Source organism: Vidua macroura, chromosome 13 (assembly GCF_024509145.1).
Source record: "Vidua macroura isolate BioBank_ID:100142 chromosome 13, ASM2450914v1, whole genome shotgun sequence".
Taxonomy (NCBI): Eukaryota; Metazoa; Chordata; class Aves; order Passeriformes; family Viduidae; genus Vidua; species Vidua macroura.
In genome coordinates, this window is record NC_071583.1 from 5,451,694 (window position 1) to 5,466,120 (window position 14,427).

Here is a 14,427-nt window from a genome sequence, read left to right on the forward strand (position 1 = left end):
TTAATTCAGATTGGTTCTTGTTATGCCCAGCTAAGAGATGTTCTAAATGTTAATTTTTATAAGCCATTATTTGGCTGGTTAATAAGAGGGAAAAAAAAACCCAAAACAAAACAACAAACCTAGCAAAATCTGCTTTCTAAGACAGAATAACAATTACCCAAGAGTTATTTTTATTTGACAAACTTTCTGTGCCAATTACAGCTGGTGGTGGTCAGTGCTTTGCCTGCCCAGGAACAGCACAGGATGCAAGAAGGCATCTCCTAAAAGCTTCTGCCTTGGCACTGAAGCAAAACTACTTTGGTATAGTTAAAGGCACTAAATAGAGCAGCAGCAAAGGAGCGAGTCACAAATGCATGACCCCATTCCCCAGTGGGATGGAGCCAAGACCTCCACACTGTACTAATGAGGGAGGTTAACGAGCTCCTGCAGAGGTGAAATGGACAGCACAGCCAATAATGGGAAAAATTGGGTCTGATGAAAGGGAACTGGGGGGGCAGTCAGTTATTCATTCTTCACATGCACTGAACAGAGCAATCACCAGGTGCATCTGGTCTTTCCTGGGCATAAACATGACAAAATACTCCTGGCCTGGGAGGGGGGGGAAGTTTTCTGTAAAAAATACCAACAGCAGCATCACAGGAGTGGTGTGCTGAGCCCTGTGTGACATGGCATGTGCAGCCTGTGCCCTCCACATGCCATGATTCAGTCAGAACCAGAGGACACAGTCTCAAGCTGTGCCAAGGGAAATATAGGTTGGATACTAGGAAAAGGCTTTTTACAGAAAGGGTGATAAAGTTCTGGAATGGCTGCCCAGGGAGGTGGTGGAGTCACCATCCCTGGGTGTGTTTAACAAAGCCTGGATGTGGCACTGGGTGCCAGGGTTTAGTTGAGGTGTTGGGGCTAGGGATGATCTTGAAGGTGTGAAACGTCTCTGCTGGATTATGGCTGCATGCCCTGGATTGTTACTGCTCATCTAAAACTACTTTTTCATTTTTTTCACATAAATACAACACCAAAAGAGGTGTCCTTCCTGCATTAAAAGTAGTTCACATCCAATTAATAATTGGTCCTCTAAGGGAGTTTCAAATCAGGGCTTGGACTTGATTTGATATCCCAGGCACTATATCAAGGGGCTGAGGAACAACTTGTTCTTATTCTGTGTGAGTCACATCCTCTCAGCATCCATGCACTCAGGCATTCCTCTAAAGAGGAAAAAACCCTATGCTAATTTCCAGGCATATGATCCTCCTCTGGGGTTTTTTTTGCTCTGTTTAAGATTAAGCTTTTAGAGTTATAATGGATATTGCATCATCAGGCTAGCTTTAATATGTAAAAGAAAGGCTAATTATATGCTGTTTGGTGGTGGTAACAAAAATATAAAAATCAAAGCAGTTTTCTTGATCTTGTTTTTCCTTTGAATCCTCATGGCTCAGGGAAAGCAAGGAGCTGACAGCCTTGGGCTATGAAGAAAGGCAGGGTGAAATTGGCCCCTGTGCAGACCACAGGCAATAGGATTGTGCACAACTTTCTCAGGATTGATACGCTCCTGCAAATTTAATTTTCATCCTTTAAAAGCAGACAGGGGCTGCTGCAGAGACAACAGAACCCAGCTTTCCCTGGCAGGGAGAGCAGCTCAGCCCAGCCCTCACTGCTTTCCTTGAAGTGCCCGTGCAATGCTGAGCAGAAGCAGCTGACTTTGGAAATGTTTCAAAATTCTATTTGCCTTGGGCAGAGGACTGTGCCCTGACCACTGCCCCCCAGGTTTTGGGAAGAAAACATGGACAACACAAAGCCTGGGATCTGCTCAGCACAAGACATCTGCCACATCTTCAAAGCCTGGTTCTGGCTGAGCCATCATGAAGGTATGGACTGGAAAAGCTCTTGCAACCCAAGAGGCTGTGTCACAGTCTGGAAAGCAAAAAGGATTTGATTTTTAAGGGTTTGTTCCAATAGAGTAAAAGCTAGTGCCCATTATTTTTCATGTTTTCCTGAGTTCCAAAGAAATTTCAAGACTCTGCCAGCGTCCTGGGGGTTTTATTTAGAGTGCTAAGGAATCAAACTGGGCAGGCAGTGGGAGTTCAGCACTGTGGGGGAAACTCCTCTCATCTCCATGCCAATGTTTTCTAAACCAGAGCCAAAGGCAGAGCACTTAGCTGTGCATCCACCAAACACCACTGAATTGAAATATTTATCCTCTAGTTAATCACTAACACAGTAGATTTGGATCCCTAATTCTAATGTAATGATTGAGTAGGTAAATCATCCTGGCTGGATGGGGACTGCAACTCCACCCAGCACTGTGTCCATGCATACAGAATTCCTTTCTTCAAAATATTCTCTGTACTTCCAAAATATCCATATAAATGCACCATACTGCTTGTAAACTACAAAAAGTGGGATCTACATTTAAGACGTAGCTGGATGAAGAAAATAACACAGCTCCATCACATTTATGCATAAACTCACACCTCAGTAGCTTCAGCATCCTTTCCTACGTTTGATATGATGGATAAAGAAACAGTTGTAGGGAAAATGGAATTGAACAATGCAAAAAATAAATCTTTCTTACATAAGGAACACAAACACACATTGTTTTGGCAGCGGTCTCTCTAAATGTAGTTTGTGTTTGTTTTGTATATTGATTTTGTAATTCCCTTACAACTCTCTATCCTAAGGTAGACAGCAAAAGTTACTTTATAAGAAAGATTTAAATGAATGAATGAGTTGCTGGGGAAACAGAGGTACCACGCAGTTCAGCAGCAAGTGCTTGCAAGCAGAGACAGGCTGAGGGAGATCAGCAGCTTTTGCTGTGCCATAAAATAAAGGTACAGACAAAGCTCCTCAGAGCTGAACTAAACTACCCCCACAAAAAATGATTCCAGCCTCCCAGGGGAGCAAGACATAACCGCAGCAAACGTCCTAAGTGCCTATTCGTGTAAAAGGATGACATAGCAGGGCTGTGTAAATCCTGCTCACCTGCTTGCTTCTCATTTAGCGGGTGATTTACTGGAGCAAACTGCGCTGTGACTACCTGAGCTCTCCGTGCCCATGGGTGTTTAATGTCCCCGTGCCAGCCTGGGGTCAGCTTTGTCATTCACGTCGGGCACCCAGGCTAATTCAGGTGCATCCCACATCCTCCCTGAGGCACTCATTTGCCTCCTTTCACCAGATGAATGCTTTATGCACCGCAAACTAATTATTCTGCTGTCTATCTGCCTCTCCCCAGCCCTCTAAATTGCCCAGGATTGTAAAGACAACAAACAACCTCATTTCAAAGCATTGAAAAAAAAAAAAAAATCCAAGTTACTCTTGCTTTGAGATTCCATGTCACAAGGTAGTGATTTCCAGGCAGTCTGAGAAATCTCTCAAATACAGACTCCAAAAACTCAAATTCTGGGTTGAAATACACCCCAAGTGCTTGGCTTCTCATACAGCATCAGTATTAAACTGATTGCCCTTCCTAATATCCCTGTAATCCTGTCTGCTCCAGGCACGCTTCTTTGGAGTGATTAGACTGTGAGAAGCATTTCTGCCCCAATCCTGATAGATGTACAGCAAAGGACAGGTCTGGCTTTGAGCTGCATAAACTGATTTTGTGACCAACTTCAGCAAATGCAACCCAGAATTCATCCCAGGAGTAGAAATGCTGTGTCACTCTTCTATTGCATTTTTTTCCCAAAAACTACTCTCTTTTTTTAAATTAAACAAAACTTCTGCAAGCTTTTAAAATCAGATCCTTGCTGCACATTTTTTAAACTAAATATTCAGAAATTGTACAAGCAACAGATTTTATTGCTTTTTAGAGATCAGATTATTTAGGAAACTGCACTGTTAATGTACACACACTCAGTTAAGAGGTGTTTTTGTGCTGTGGGTTTAGTGAATGAAGAAAAGGTAGAAGCTGACTTAAACAGCCAGATACAAGGAAAAATAATGTAGTTTAACTCATTTGACTGACTAGAAGCAAATTAGCAGGAGGTTAAGATGGCAGCTTTGATATTGTCTTCTAGCAAGAAAAGAACCATGAAAAGGAAGGTTTCCCATCCAAACAGTGATGCCAGCAGCTGATGTATTTCTAAACAGCACTGTCAGGAGGAGGATTTTCAATGCAAGTGCACATAATCTGTATTATTCTGAGAGAACCAAGTGATGAACTGAGGAGGAATGTGGAATTCATGGAGCTTTAGCATGGCTGGCTCTTACAGAGAGCCCAGTTCTCCTGAGGTGCCTTTCCACACCCCTGGCATATAATCTGTGATTTCACCTCAGCAGCTCAGCAACAGCCCAGCAAGAAAAATGCACAACCAGAATCAGAAGGGGCAGAATGGGAATTTCTACTCTGCCTTCCCCACATCAGCTAGACTAAAGCCTCCAAAAGCAATGAGGATTGTAACTTTCCAAAACCACAAACAAACAAACACACACCAAAAAAACCCCTAAAACCTAACATCCCCGCCCCCAAAAAAAAAAAAAAAAAAAAAAAAAAAAAAAAAAAAAAAAAAAAAGACCCAATATTTACTCAACAAAGGAAATTTTCACTCATACCTCACTGTATTCACTACATTGCTTCCAGGTATATCCCTCCATCCCCTCTAAGACAAAAAAAAAAAAAAAAAAAAAAAAAAAAAAGAAAAAAAAAAAAAAGAAAAAACAACTCTGCATTCTGAAGGGACAGATGGTCTCATCCCTGAGTTACAACAGGGAAAATATTTGAAGGTGTTCATGCCACAGCTTTCCTTTTCAGGACAATGTGGTTTTCTTCCTGTTTCTCCTTTTCCATGCCAACACTGGTCTTCCTTGAAGCCTCATTTCTGTTTTTTGGCCTAGTCAGTAGGAGCATTCCAGGTGTAATAATTTATAGCAATTTAATTTCAGTTCTTATGTCCCTGCCTCTAGGGTGCTATGTCTCCTTTTCTCTATGAGTTAGTTTGATTTATTTTGCTTTTCTCCCCACTATGATTCTTTTATGACTCTTTTAGCCTTTTCTTAGTCACATCCTATTCCTCTACCACTGAGCTCTCCCACTGTGGACCAGTTCTCACCTGGTCCATAGAACCAGAGGTACTAACAGCTGCTTAAATATATGAATTATTAAACCAGCAATAATACATGACAAAATCATGAAACTCATTGGGGCTCAGCCAAGTACATGCAAATTGATTCTATCCAACCTGAACAAGGTTTACACAGCAGCATAATGAATTCACACTTACTCACACATTTTAATTTTTGCCACCAGTCACGTTCATTCATCACTTTTCTTGCCATCAAACATTTTCAGTGTGCAGAATACAATCATTTCAAGATATTGGGTTAAAATGAAGCAAAATGCTACTAGAGTAATGCATTTTATAGTCAACAATCTGGTGCCAATTACAGTGAGTTCATCTGAAGTTTGTTTGAAAATTTCCAAATGTTTAGTTTTGACAAGAGACATTTCAAAGAGAAGCTGGGTTTTATTAAGCTGTACCCTTTAAGCACAAGAATAACTGCAACTTAAAAGAAAGATCATTTTCACTACAAGCACATGAACTATAAATCCAAAGTGAGAAGCAATTATGAAAGGACACATCACTTTATAGCTTTCAAGTCACTTCTTACACCTTGCATTATTTTTGTTTGAACATCACTGGTGAGACATTGGTGGTTGCCTAAATTCACATCCTACACTGACACAATCACTGAATGAATGTCCTCAGTCCTCCTCCAACTGTTAGTTGTTTGAAATACCATTTGTTCTGCTCACTATTTTTTGTGCTTATGTCTGAATTAGCAAATAACTGTGGAGAGAATGAAGCACCTGCAGACAAATTCTGAGATGTTAATGGTGAGTATCTGTGCAATACTTTGTGGTGGTGTAAATATTTAATTTGCACTCATTGGGCACATCTCCAGTGCAGACAGGAAACTCCCAAGGAACTTGTGAATGTCATCCAAATGTCTACAGACTCCTTGGAGTGCTTAATCCACACTAATACTTCAATATGGGAAAAAATAAGTGTGTTTAAAATTAACGGTGGTAATTTTCTCTTCTGCTTCAACTAAATATCTGCTCTAACTTACTACCAGGTGTATACTGGTGCTCTCTTGAAAAATATCATGAAATTATTTTACAATAAACTTCCCATACACCAGGGGTTTATTTTTAGGGTAGATGCCATGGACTCTTTGGGGCTTAGTGGAATGAATCCTTATTCTGGAAAAGAGGGAACCTGTTTCCATCTGCTAACTCAGCAGAGCCTCTGGATGCTGCACCTCATCCCTCCAACAGATCCAAGAGAGAATCCAGAAACATCTGATCTTGCACCTCTAGTCAGACTGGTCCCAAGCCACTCTTCTGCACTGACTGAGGCACCAGAGAACTTCTCCTGGGTACCTAGACCTAAATATGCCAGCTTGGGTAAAGGAGGCTGAGGCCATCCAGCATTATGGCACAACAAATAACTTTGTGTACAGACTGAGAGGTGACCAAAATCCTGCACTGTAATACCATGCATTAATTGGCATTGAAAATTCTGCAGAAATACATTTTTATACACAACTAAGACCCATGGAAATATTTCGGCATCAGATTAAAGAGGTAGATCTACCTATCAAATTTACATATACATAAATTTAGGTTTATATCCGTACCCAGATATCACATTGTCAACATGTTACTAGAATTGAAACAAAGATTAGAATCACCGAGTAATATAAATGAAAATTAATCTCCAAGCAAGTGCTGGAGGAGCTGTAGCCATCTTTGTGGTTTCATTCCCACATCAGCCAATTGTGAGTTCAGCAGGCATGAAGGAAGGGGGTAGTGGTTAGATTTCTAGCACGTAAAAGTACAAAGGCACTAAGCGACCACAATTTGAGAGCATGTAAAAGCTTTCATGAGATTTTTAATTCCAGCTAGTAGACATGAAAAGCTGTTGTTATTAACCATTTTTCATTATTAGAGGTCTCTTCATCCCTGAGTGAGCAAGTGGCATTGACAGTTGTGCATTAGTCTCAAATGACAACAAGCCCATCAATCTTGCAGGGCTCCAAAGAAGAAAGCACGTCAGGATTGGCAGGAAATAATTCACAGCATGAAAAATAAAATAATAATAAAATAGAATAAAAATAAAAATAATATCTTCCAAGGAGAAAACACAACTCAGAAATTTAACTCAAAACACTACCACAAAACCAGGTTATTTTAGATGGGGCTTAGAAAGGCTGAGGGAAGAGCCAAGGTCCAAGAGCCAGATTTGAAACAATAAAACATTTACCAACAGAGTGACACATCCAGTGAGATTTTGGTTAGCATCTTTCTGTATCTTTATGTGCCCACATATCTGAATACCCACATGTCTGAAGGTGTCACCCTGCTTCCAGGTTCCTCAGAAGATGTAGAAGTTCGGCAGGTGCTGATGGAGAGTTGTGGGGCTGAGATCATCATCTCCGTGTTCTGATTTTTAGCCTCTCTCCATGGGTTTTTACTCCTAAAATTAACCTTAATATATACTTACGCCACCTTTAGAGCCAGTCCTCTAAAGCACTGAACAAAACATGTGACATGCTCAGCATTTTCAGCTCCCAGAAGAAAAAGGCCATTATCCCTTCATAAAAAAACCAAAATAATTCTTGCAGAGTGTGGTTCTTCATCAGTTAACTCATTATTACATTGTGAGAGACTCAGCTCAAAACCAGCAGGATGGTCTTTGTGACCTGCTCTTTCCTCTGGACTAGATCTAAGAATACAGAATATGCCAAGCAAGATGTGGTTTTTATATTCTCACAAAACACTGCCAAGCATTGGTCTCTCTCCTGATACAGCAAATCCAGACAAAAACACAGTCCATCTGGAAATGGACAGAATGAGGAGTTTCCACCAGCCTCGAAAAAAATGGGATAATTTGGAGGAGTTTTTTTCACAGGTTGGGATTCAGCCTTCATGTAATTCTGATTCAAGCCTTGTAGCACAACAGGTATCCAAGAGTAACCAGGCAGTGCCATTTGCAGAGCACATCAATATTTCATAGAGTCCTTAAAGCCACAAGTGCCAACCAGAAGATGTGTGCCAACATCAGAGAATCCCACCTCTGAGGCAGGGAATACAGCCTTGGGATTTAGGGGCTGTTCTGTCAAGAAGATCCTTCTCATTCTGCAGGGTGCAGCTAAAATTCCTGACAACCCCACATGTGGGATAGTGTTCAATCACATCAGATTTTAACCTGTGTGCTCCCTGTCTGAGTATAAGGCTGGTGTTTCCATGTAATTTGAAATAAGAAGCTCTAAAAGGCAGCAGAGATGTCTGCTCTACCAACAGGCTCCTGTTGCACACTCTTCTCATTTTGGGGGTGACAAAGCATTTGGTTTAACTGCTTCTTCTTTTTGGAATTGACCTGAGAGATTAAACCAACATGAGAGTATCAGTTACACTCTTGTAGGTTTCTGTGAGTCTGAAGGAAAAGCTGCCACTGCCACCATCAGCTTTCTAAAGAGCAAGCTAATAGCATCACTTCAGACATTCTTACAGCTGCAGAGGACAAAATAAAGGTCAGTGGTTCAAAAAAACCTGATGGGGAAAGGTGAAAATCAGGCTGAAAGATCAATATAAATTGAGCTGAAAAGACTGGCTTGGATACAAAGCAAATGTTGGCAAATATCAGCCAGTATTTGCTTAGGAATAGGTTTATGCATACATTCATCATGATAGTTTTGCACCCTAAAATCTGCATTCCTTGCAGAAAGCTTGGACATAGGATAACAGGAGAAACTGAAAGCTGAAAAGATTAATCTTTTATGTTAGATAATCTGAGATTAAGTGGCTCTGGAAACAAGCTAAACCTGTTGCAAACCAATCTCAGAAGTACTTGTCCATATCACTGAAATTCCATTCAGTTCTTCAGAAGTGACAACCTGGTTCTGGTGATGACCAGAGCTGATCTGTGTGATTGTTGGCACAAACCACATTTGGTTGTACAAACCTACAGCCCTTCCCTGGCCACAGTCAAGAACACAAACGTTCCTTAAAATCAGTGTCCTGCTCATAACTCCGATTTTCCAGGATGTGATGAACAGCTCCACACTGTGCCTTGGCAAGGCAGCTCCATGTCCCACTCAATCTTCTCTCCAAACTGGAGGGCCCCAACCCAACTGCCCCAGTCTGGTCCTGTCTCTGGGGGAACACTACTTAGCAAAATAAATGGCATCTCTGACTGATTACTGTCAGTCTCAAAAATATGCACACAAATTATTCATTTAAATCTATTTAGGCTGACAGCTACCACACTCTTCCTTAGGATATAAGGACTTGATTGTGTCTTGGATTTCAGGGCCTCATGAAAGGGCTTTAGGAGAGAACAGCTCTTCCTTCTCTCTCTCCCCCAGTAGAGGCTGATTGAGAAAGAGCTGGCAAGAATAGAAAGCGTGTTTAGCATCAGTCTTAGGGAGTTTCTGATAAGGACCTGATGGTCTTGAAGGGCCTTTTCCCCCCCAGGATACATTGCTTGTTTGTATGGTCTTGGATCCAGTGGTATTTGCTAAAAAAATTAGTTTCTACTAATTCTACTCATTCGATACAAACTTCAATGAGGCTATTGTGGAATAAATGTATTCCAATTTGGCATTTTTAAAAATTAAATTAGGGGTTTATAAGTCTGGTATTAAAATATTGTGAAGTGTTTTACCATTTACGTGGTTCTTGTTCTCACCTTTTCCAACACGATGGCAGAAACATCCTGCACTCCTTTCCCACGGACATGACTTAATGTATGATTTTGGTACCTGTGTCAAACCCTTCACTGCAGCTTAAAGCTGACACTGCTCTGATAAAGGCAACTGGGATCTGGTCAGTGCAAGGCAATCATGATTCTCAAAACAACATGGGAGAAGATGCAACACAAAAGATGAGCTGATGAAATATTGAACCACCACTCGTAAAAAATTACTACAAAGGTGAAAAATAGAATATAAAAAATAGAGAAAAACTCTGAAACCTCACATTTTAACCAGCTCAAATTCTGATATAATTTTTTAAGAGTGTCACACTTCCCAGGACACAGCCAAATTTTCAGTCTAAATCACCAACTGGTCTAAGCTTTGATTCCTTTAACTTTCTCACAACAGTGCAACAACGCAAGACAAAATAAAATGCAAACTAACAATACACCACGTTACAAAGGAATTGCCATTTCTGCAGAGAGTCATGCAGCAGTAAAGGAAATTTTGCTGGTTCCATTTTGTGCTGTAATAGCACCACTCTTAGACATTGCCAAGAGGATCGTGGGGGTCATCAGAGTGGAACTTGTGACAAATATTGCAAATGGAACAACAGCAAACACGTTGTAACAGCAGAAAAAAGTGAGCAGGACTGTTTCACTCGGAGATGAGGTAAAACGAGCCATTTATCTGGTGTTTGGAGTGTGACCCACACTTTGCTTGCAGGAGTGCAGGGGATGCTGAACTGGAAAATAAAGCTGAATGCTCAGTTTGGTTCTCCCCCCTCCAGCTAGAAACTGTAGAAAATGGAGGAAAACTGCAGGGAAGGAGAATAAATTTTAAAAGACATTACCTGCTCTCTATTGAGCTATTGATAAAAGAGGTCACGCCAATTATGAAAAAGCATAGGCGAAATTTTGCATGTTGTACATTTTCTGTCAAATGGAAGTGCCCAAACTGACAACACTGAGGGGAAAAAAAGAGGCAGCCAGGATAAATATTCTCCCTGCCTTGGTATGGCTGCTGAGGGGCGGAAGGCAGAAAGAAGCACTCCATGTGCTCTGAGGAGATACAGATGATGTGATGTGTGCTCCTTCTCTCCTAGCAAAGGGCAGGAAAACCAAGGTGAAGTCATCTTGCAGTCCCTGGCAGGGCATTCAGCAACAAAATGCATCCAGGAAATAGCACTGGGGCTGATTAGACATTTATAGGGTTCAGGCCCTGGCAGGGACAGTTTATTTCCACATCTCCTAGTCTAAGCAGAATTTGTGGCTTAAAATTGTTCAAATCTTTTTGCTGGCCTATAAATACCATATTGTTTAAAAAAATATTAAAACATGACTCCAGCTAGAGAACCAATAATAATGCCTCTTGAGATTTATGTGATACTAAAACGCCAGAAAAATCCCAGACAAAAACCCAAACCCCATCTCTTACTGAAGAAACACATACAGGAGGAAATGATTTCTTTCCTGCCAGAAACAGGACATGAAATGGATTAGACTTCTGGTCAGAAGGTTACCTGATGTATTTAGTATATTCACTGTGATACTAAGGTGTGTTTAAAATTCCCATTTGCAGCCCACAATACTACAGAGTTGTTCTTCCCTCCACGTGGCCCCAAACTGCATTGTAAATTATGGTCATCCCTTCTCCCTGCTACCAAAATTAATTATCTGATAAATAGAGTTAATAATACACGGCTGCTCTGCAACAATCTCTTTGATGGATTTGTGTTTGGGGCACTGCAGATGGCCTTGCCAAGGCACAGACACCAAAAACATCTTGATTCTGTGACTGGATGAGCCACTGCAGAGAAATCCCTGCGAGGGGCAGGAGCAGAAGGGCTCTCCACCACTCCTGCTGGCTCTGAGCATGGACAGCCTCACGTCTCCAAGCCATGAAGCAACCTGGCAGTGCAGCTCCAAATGTAAGTACCAGCCCCAGCAGCCAAAATATTGCCTTCCAACAGCACTAGAGCCAAAGGTGTCAGGAAGAAATGTGCATGTGCATCAGTGCACAGCCACTTTTCCTCTTTGATGGCCTGGCACACAGGCAGCTGCTTCCAGATGCTTTGGATGGCAGAGGACAGAAAGAAAAAAAGGTGTGTGTTTTCCCCACTAAATTAGCATGTGAGGAAAAAGCAACAGCAATCAATAAGAGAGCCAGTAGCCCAAAATAAAGTGTCTGAACTACCACGAGTTTTCTCAGTATTTCAAATTATGCCAAGTAATTAATGCTGAAAACAGCTTCTGGTGGGCTCTTCTCATTTCAAAAAAGGAATGAGAAGCAAAAAGGTAAAGAAAGTGAGAGTTCAGTGCTAGAGAGAGACCAAATTCAAGTAGCAAAGCTTCTGTTCTCAACAAGAAAAGATTGTCCTGTCATGCATTTATAGCTAACTTAACAATGAAAAAAGAGATTTTTTTCTCTCCCTCCATTTAAATGTTGTGCTGGTCTGTGGAAAAGGAGATATTCAGTACAAAGCACAAGTTTAAGTGGGGAAAACTAAACTTTTGTTTTTGTGATTGCCAGTTCCTGCAGACAGACCCCAATGATAAAACCACAGCTTGTTCCTTCACCATGGCCAGGGAACTGAGCTGTGCCCTGTCTCACAAAAATAACCAAAGGCAAAACTTCACCCCTTTAAATTCCTGCTCCCACTCCATTTTCCCCCTGGAGCTGTTCTTGGGGAGGCTGAAAATGTAAATGCAGCCCTGAAGCAGCAAAGCCAAGCAGCAGAAGGAGTCCAAGCTCCGTCCCAGCACTGCCTGCCAGCCACTGACAGCAGGACAGATCCCTTATCTGCAGCAGGAAATGAACAGTGCCCCCAATAACTTGAGGGGTCTCTTTCAGTAGATGACAGTGACAATTTTGCAGTTTGTTATGGCAAGTCTAGCAGCATTTAGCTGCATTTGGACAGACAAATTGGAGGAGCTGCCTCACTGCACCCACCAGCGTTTCTTACGGGACACTGTTAACAACTCCCTGTTTATTCACAAATAGGTTTTGCTTCAAGCAGCTGGATGAAAGTAAAACCTTTTCTGAAGCAGGCAGGGCTGTGGGTTTATCCACAGATCTAATGGAATTAGGATATAACAATGCAGAGAGACAAAACATTGCTGTTTATTGTGTAAAATAAATAAAATCATTCCAAGGTATTTGACTCTCAAACCCTTGGAAAAAAAATCTGAGTAACCAATACAGATCAGAGCCTGGCCAATCCAAAAATAACCATATAAGCCAAGAGTTAATTATTCACAATTCCTTTCAGTTAGTAGGCCAAGTTACAGTCACCCTTCAGGTGTTTGAAGAAACTGATGGACACAAGAGTGAGAGTGCTCTGCATTTGGAGGATTTAGGACCACAGGAAAAAAAATTGCTCTTGCTGCAAAATAGCTGGGAGCCTGACTGACATTTCTGCCATCCCTAGACCCATGGGTGATGTGCAATATCTTCTGCATCTCAGACTTTTGACCTTTTGTCACAGATCAAAGACATTCAAGATATTTTCTTTTGAACTCAGGCCACTGGCAGTTAACCCAGCAGCTCCATGTTCACCAATAAACCACACCCTCAAGGGCCACATCCACACATTTTGGACACTTCAGGGATGGTGACACCAGCACTTCCCTGGGCAGCCCATTCCAGTGCTTGACAATCCTTACAGTGAGGAAAGTTTTCCTAAAATCCAATCTAGACCTCCCCTGGCACAACTTGAGAACATTTTCTCTGGTCCTGTCACCTGGGAGAAGAGACCCAGCCTCACCTGGCTACAACCTCCCTTTCGGAGCTGTATGAGGTCTCCTGAGCCTCCTTTTCTCCAGGCTAAACACCCCCAACCACTCCTCATGTGATTTGTGCTTTAGCCCCCTCATCAACTTCGTTACTCTTCTACAGAAACAACCTCTTATTGTTTCCTGTGTCATGGAAAGAAAAAAATGCACGTCTGGGTTTTGGAAGCACTGAAATGTCACCTACAGTTGAAGTGACTGACATGAAATTTTGTGTTATTACTTTACTCCTCCAGCTGTACAGTAGAGGGCAAATGCTATGATGGCACCTGCATAATGCAGACACACATAATATGTCACAGTGAATCAAAAGCCTTAAAGGAAACCTTTTTTCAGGGTCAAATGTGTTTGAGTATCTCTAATGTAGAACAGAAGAATGTAAACAGGCATGAACTGTTATATTTCTGAAGGGTTTTTTTTTATTCAGTTCTCTTTGCATTGTGGGCATCAATCCCAGAATATAAAAAATAACCAGAACAAAAGAAAAATAGCCCAACAAAAAAGGGACCTTCAAAGGGAGAATATGCTTCACACTCAGCTGTAAAATACATCACTGTTGGCAGATCAATATTACCAATTTCCATTTGCACTGCCATTCCAGACAAAGGGAACTCTTCTAAAAGCTGCCCTTAACAAGAAAGTCACAGATGCAACTCTGCAACATTCAGTTCATTGTAATATTAAGACAAAAAATGAGTGACACCCAGTGCTCACTAAGGCCTGTCCTGAGAAGGCAGTGGCAGGATGACACATGGGGATCCTCAGCACTCCTGAACTCATTAAATAGTTGGGATGACGTGGAACATCATGCCACCATTCAGATACAAACCTAGTCTTTCCCTTTTGTCCAAAATCCTCCACACTCTTGGCCTGTGTTTTTAACTTTAACAGACTCTCCAACCTGATCAATCACATTTGTAGAAGTCTGGGCACGTTGAGCTGC

The 14,427-nt window shown here is 41.5% G+C and overlaps 1 protein-coding gene across 2 annotated transcripts in view; it reads right to left on the reverse strand.

The window, feature by feature from the left end:
• Positions 1-14,427, reverse strand: part of TAFA1 (TAFA chemokine like family member 1) — a 206,344-nt gene that overhangs the window by 162,390 nt on the left and 29,527 nt on the right. The gene's annotated exons all lie outside the window — the stretch shown is intronic.